Below are 5,943 nucleotides of genomic sequence, written 5' to 3'. Positions count from 1 at the left end.
ATATAGAAAGATGAGACGACAAGGCTCCAGTTCCATTCAGTGCAAAAAACAACAATAAATATAAGAAGAGTAAGAAATAAATAGGTTGTCTCTTTGTTGCGACATCAAGTTAATGGAAGCACAGCCATAAATTAACATTTAAAACTTACAACTTTCTCTTTATTTTCCAATCATTTATTTATCCCCGATCTTGCTTTAGACACCTTTATTTCCTAATTCTTGCCATAAATTGAACACGTTGCTGGAAACATTCCTCAGAGAGTTTGGTCACTATTAACATGTTGGCACTGGCAGTTTATAATTTGTCATTTCCACACCCATGAATAAAAAACATCTGCTGTTGCTGAAAGGGTAAACTGTGGTAACATGGGGTAGGCAGTGGCTGTGAAAGGATTGACATGATCAACATTAATACTGTCTATGGTGACTATGGTGTTTAAATGATGCTCAGTTGGTACTAAGAAGCTCAAAGTGTGTCAAGAAAATGACCCCCACACCAATACACCACCATCAGGAACCTGAGCCTCTCATATGAGGGAGAATGGCTTCATGCTTTCAACTCTCCAATCTGTCTGTGAAGGTTTTCAGTCATACAGGTCATTGTAATCTAAGGAGCTCGGAAAGAAAAGCATCTGGAAGTTTCTTGAAGACGTCTTACCTCTAATCCGAGAAGCTTCTTCAGTTCTAAGAGCAATTGGTGGAGTCCCAGATTTTAAACCCTGGGATCTGGGACTCTCCACACCAGTTGCTCTTAGAACTCAAGAAGCTTCTTGGATTAGAGAGGTAAGACAACTTCAAGAAACTTAGTGAAGTCCACATGCTTTTCTTTCCAAACTCCTTAGACAAAAATCTGTCACAGGGCAAGATATCTCAGATATCCATTAGACAGGTAACAGAATTTTGGGAAGCCCATATGAATCATAGTCTCAGCTTGTAGTTGTTGGTTGACTGCTACGAACAGCTTCAGCTCAAAGCAGACTGTCCATTTTGCACCGACCCCTGGCATCAACAAGGCATTTCACTTAGAGAACTGTAAACCCTACAGATGATTTTGTTTCTACATACGCAGGCTAGCCGGTCCAGCACCAACAACCACACCACTTTCAAAGTCATTTAAATCAGTGGACTGGTTTATGTCCGTCAATATTTTCACGGACCGGCCTTTAAGGTGTTGCGGATAAATACAACAAAATAAAACCAGTACCAAAAAAAAGATTTATTCATAACACACGGGAAAAGACCCAGGGAAACCAAGTTAATGATAAAAACGATAAAAAAAATAATGCTAAAACACGATAAAAACCCTGAAAACCATGAATTTCACACCCGAGCCTCAACTCTCACAGCCCGGTACCAAACGACTTATTTTAATCTAATTTATCACTGATTTAAATCATCTTTCCTCCTATTCTGACACTTGATTTTAACTTCAGCAGACCCTCCTGTCCAGGCCTGCATGCCACTGAGCCGCTGGCATGTGACTGACCAGTTAGATATTTGAATTAATGAGCAGCTGAACAGGCGTATCTAGTGTAGTGTCCAGTGAGTGTATGTAAGGACCTAATGCACAACATGATGAAAACAAACACTGCTCATGAATCTTCCATCATAAAAACCTGCTCACTAGAATTTTTCACCTTCTTGGACTACATCACCAGAAGTTTTGTAACTCGCAAATAATTAATCCAAACTAAATGAATATTCAAAGGATACTTAATACAGAAAAGCTGATGTAAAACACAGTGCACTTTATTTTACCCAGACTTGTTATTCGGGGAAAATCGCGCTCTCATGTTACATGACCTTTTTAACATGTCGCTGAACTGAACAATACTCTGAATCCACTTCTGCTTTGTTTGTACCCTCACTGCATTCATTCATTGCATTGAGATCATTACCCATTTATGCAGCTTTTCATTTCTACCAGTATACTTGTGCTGTTAACATTAAATGACTGTATAAGTGCCTTCAACATTGCACTCTTAAAGTTACAGTAGCATTAGGCTGTTGTTTTATTTTTTGTGACATTTTTTAAGGTTATCAGTCACTCATGCTGCCTTTTTGTGATGTCCTATGTGGTAAATTAGGTTGGGAAGGGCCAGTTAGTCAGCTGAATTCAACTTATTATCATTACGTAATATTAAAGTAAAGTTGGACCACATTGAAATACAACCAGATCATTAGCGTTACCAAATCTAGTTTGGGCTGCATTTGATAGTAGAAACATGGGCCACACTTCATAATAATGTCACACTATTAAGCATTATTAGTAAGGTATCAGCAAGTGCTTAATTTATCACTTATACAACAATATACCTCCTTAGTATAACAAGAGATATATTATTATGACTATGATTATATTGTGATTATAATTATTACAGTGATGTAGTGGCAGTGATAGATACATAGTGTAACAGTAACAGATGGATAAACATATCTACATTTATAAATGGCATACTAAGGAGGAATAGTGCTATATAAATGATGAATTAAGTACTTACTAATACCTTATTAATGCTTAATAGTGTGAAATTACTTAGTCCCACCAAAACATGCTTTGTAGCCATCATAGATTTTGCCATAATACTTACAGACTTATAATAAAAATCTCAGAGGTTATATTTGATAGCAAGCCACATCAGTACTTTGGTGACAACAGCTCACCACTCTGAAAATGCCTGTTTTATACTTGTATAGCATTACTCTTGCATTGAATCAGCCTGGAGTGTAGTGGTTCTGGGAGCCAGCTGCAAGAGAGATAGAGATATACAGAGAGAAAGGGAGATAGGCAGATGGAGACATGACTGGGTGCCTGGTGTGTTTTGTCATACATACCAACAATATTGGTGACTCATCAGCATCCTCTCTCCACGTCCTGTCGTCAGACATTGTCACATGCGTTTTGTTGCCCCTGGATATCTTTCGGATACACAAACAGAAACATTTCCAATACTAACCTAACCTTTACCTTCACCTTAACCTAAACCTAACATTGTCCAGACCTTAAACCAGAGTCTTTATGTTGAAATGTCATCACTTATTTATTTATTTTCTATTGTGAAAAGAGTTCCCACAATGTGACTGCGTCTACAGATTCATGTCCGCATCCTATGAGTAATCACACACACACACACACACACACACACACACACACACACACACACACACACACACACACACACACAAATCCAGAAGCCTTCGGATGATGTGTTTCTGACGCTTTCCATGATGTGTTCCTGTCTCAGTGCTGACATATTTGCTGGTGTAATCAGACCCCCCCGCATTCACTCACTGCACCGCAAACAAAGCTGCATTCATAGAAATGATTTCATTAAAATCAAACCAGGTGCACTACCAGTGAATCAACCTCAGCAGAACCAGGTGTGAGGTAGCAGCAGAGTGATCACCACTGTGGAAATTTTTTTGTTTTTTTTAAGCAAGTTTAAGCTTTTTTAGGGTTTTAAAAGAAATCAACTTCTGTAGGGGGTTTCAGGGATTTCAATCCCATGCATAGTCTGAAGTTTGTTATATTAATAATTTATTAACAGAAAATCCAAAAACAGTTTTACCATCTGAAATGTGAATCCTGTTCATTTATTTTTGTGAGGTTGTTCACTTGCAATTTTACAAATGCAACTTTAGCAAAAATGAAACAAAACACACAGCATGTGTATAATCTCAGCTCTTTCAGCAGAAAGTAGAAATTGGGTGATATGATGCACTGTTAGTTCTCCAAACTGGCTTTGTGGTTGCACAATTTTCCTGCCAAGCCCCAAAAGTCTGAGTCAACAACACTAGAGTGGATGATTATCATCTGAGACATCTCCAGGGCAGCTGCTCTCTGCCTGCCTTGCCCTTTAAGACTATAAGACTTTTGTCCATTTGAGCTATCCCACTCCTACACAGTGAAACCACCACACACTCAGACACACCACACACACACACTGATTGTTTTAATCCGTTCATCATCAGTCGCACAAAAAGAAGATGAAAGCACACAGACCAGGAGACTGGCTGTACCTTTTTATATTTTGTTTCTCGTGTTAAATTTTAAAAAAAGTTGCAAACATTTGTGAAAGAATGGATCGTTCCAAGAGCTCATTAAATTCAGACGTCAAGTTTGTTAAATGTTATCCCTCTTAGATTCTCAGCGATCAGCTGTCACAGTTTTGCAAAGTGGAAGTGTTTAGTCAGGAAGTGGCAGACCATATGAAGTTACCATAAAAGTCACCAATGCTCTGCTGACTGAGTAACTGCAGAGCTATAAACCTCTTCTGGCATTAAGATCAGCACAAAAACTGTGCATTGGGAGCTTCATGGCAAGTGCCGAGCAGGTAGGTAGGTGTCCCAGTACTTTTGTCCATACTGTGCATTTACACCGAAACAGGGAGTGACTTTAGCATTCACATCAATTTTTTTTATGCAAAGCAAATATTTCCCACTTTTCTTTCACTTCTGTTTTTAATCTTCATTAAGCAGAAATCTCAAGGGGCTAAAAAACAGTCAGTTTGAAAGTGCCAGAAGCTGCAGATCTTCAAATGTCCACTCAAAGTTGGCTCCGTCTCTATAGTCACTCATGTAAGCATGCCCAATTCCATAGCAGAAAAAAACACATTTACATCCCAGTAGCAACAAAATAAAATAAAATAAAACAATAAATATATAAATACATATACTCAGAGATGAGGTGTTCTAGGGATGTCCAACTGGGAAGGATCCCCGGTGATGATATCTCAGACCATGGTGTCCCCATGGAGGTGGAGGAGGTGGCTGGGGAGAGGGAAGTCTGGGCTCCAGACCCAGACAAACAGCAGAAAACTGATCAAAGAAAATAATACAAAATAAAACAATACCATCAATATAAAAATTTCCTTGTTTAGAAATGTAGTAGTGTATAAATAAGTCATTACTAAGGGTTTGCCTGCTTTTATTTACAGGTGAGTGATGACTGCTTACCTGGATCTCTTGACCATGTTTGTGATATCGATGCTTTCCAAAGCAAATAAAACCATAACTATGCTCCAGGTTTTTAATTAATTAATTAATTCCACAATTATTTGCTGATGCCAATTAACATATGAACATAGTATGTGTGTGTATGTGTGTTAGCAAGTTAAGTTAGCTTCCTGGGCTCTCATTCAAATGTGGCCACATCAGGCTCCATTAAAATAATGGTGAAGGCCATAATGCTAAAGGTGTTCACAAGCAGTGTTGGTCAAGTCACTTGAAAAAAGTAATCAGTAACTAATTACTGATTACTTCCCCAAAAAAGTAATCCCGTTACTTTACTGATTACTTATTTTCAAAAGTAATTAATTACTTAGTTACTTAGTTACTTAGTTACTTTTTAAAACACGATTTACAACCTGAAGAGGTGATAAAGCGATAGATCTTTCAGCCCAATTCTACTTTTTCTACATAATCCATCATACAAAATGTAATCAAATGGAAAAGTCTCTTTTTAAAACTTGTTTTATTAGTTTTAATCTTTTAACTTTATGCATCAAGCAAAAATTTAATTATATGCAACATTCTCTGACTGGAAGAAATTAGTTTAACATTTAAACCTATTTTCTGCACATTCCAGCACATAAAATAAAATATTTTTTGTGTTTACACTCACTCTTTCAAATAGATGCAAGTAAAACACAGCAGAAAATAAATAAAGTCAAAGACTCGGTCCTGTTGCTCTATTTTCACCTGTAAAGCAGGAGGTAGGCGGAGGTTTACCCTGGTGCAGGTGTGCCGCAGCGGTCAGTGGAAGAATCCGCGAGTTTCTCTGTGAGTTTCCCATTACGTCGTTAGCGCACTCGGTGCTTGCTTGGAAGTTTAGGGGGTTTTTTCGCTGTAAAAAGAAGTTTTCTTCCCACGCACAACGGACGCTAATGTTTTTGTCACTTTTTATGGAATCAAACTAGCGATAGCCCCTATCTGTTCTACTCT

Source organism: Haplochromis burtoni, unplaced genomic scaffold, assembly GCF_018398535.1.
Source record: "Haplochromis burtoni strain Fernald_Lab_line unplaced genomic scaffold, NCSU_Asbu1 Contig_140, whole genome shotgun sequence".
Taxonomy (NCBI): Eukaryota; Metazoa; Chordata; class Actinopteri; order Cichliformes; family Cichlidae; genus Haplochromis; species Haplochromis burtoni.
The sequence above is the reverse complement of the archived record's forward strand: the minus strand, read 5'-3'. Positions refer to the sequence as shown.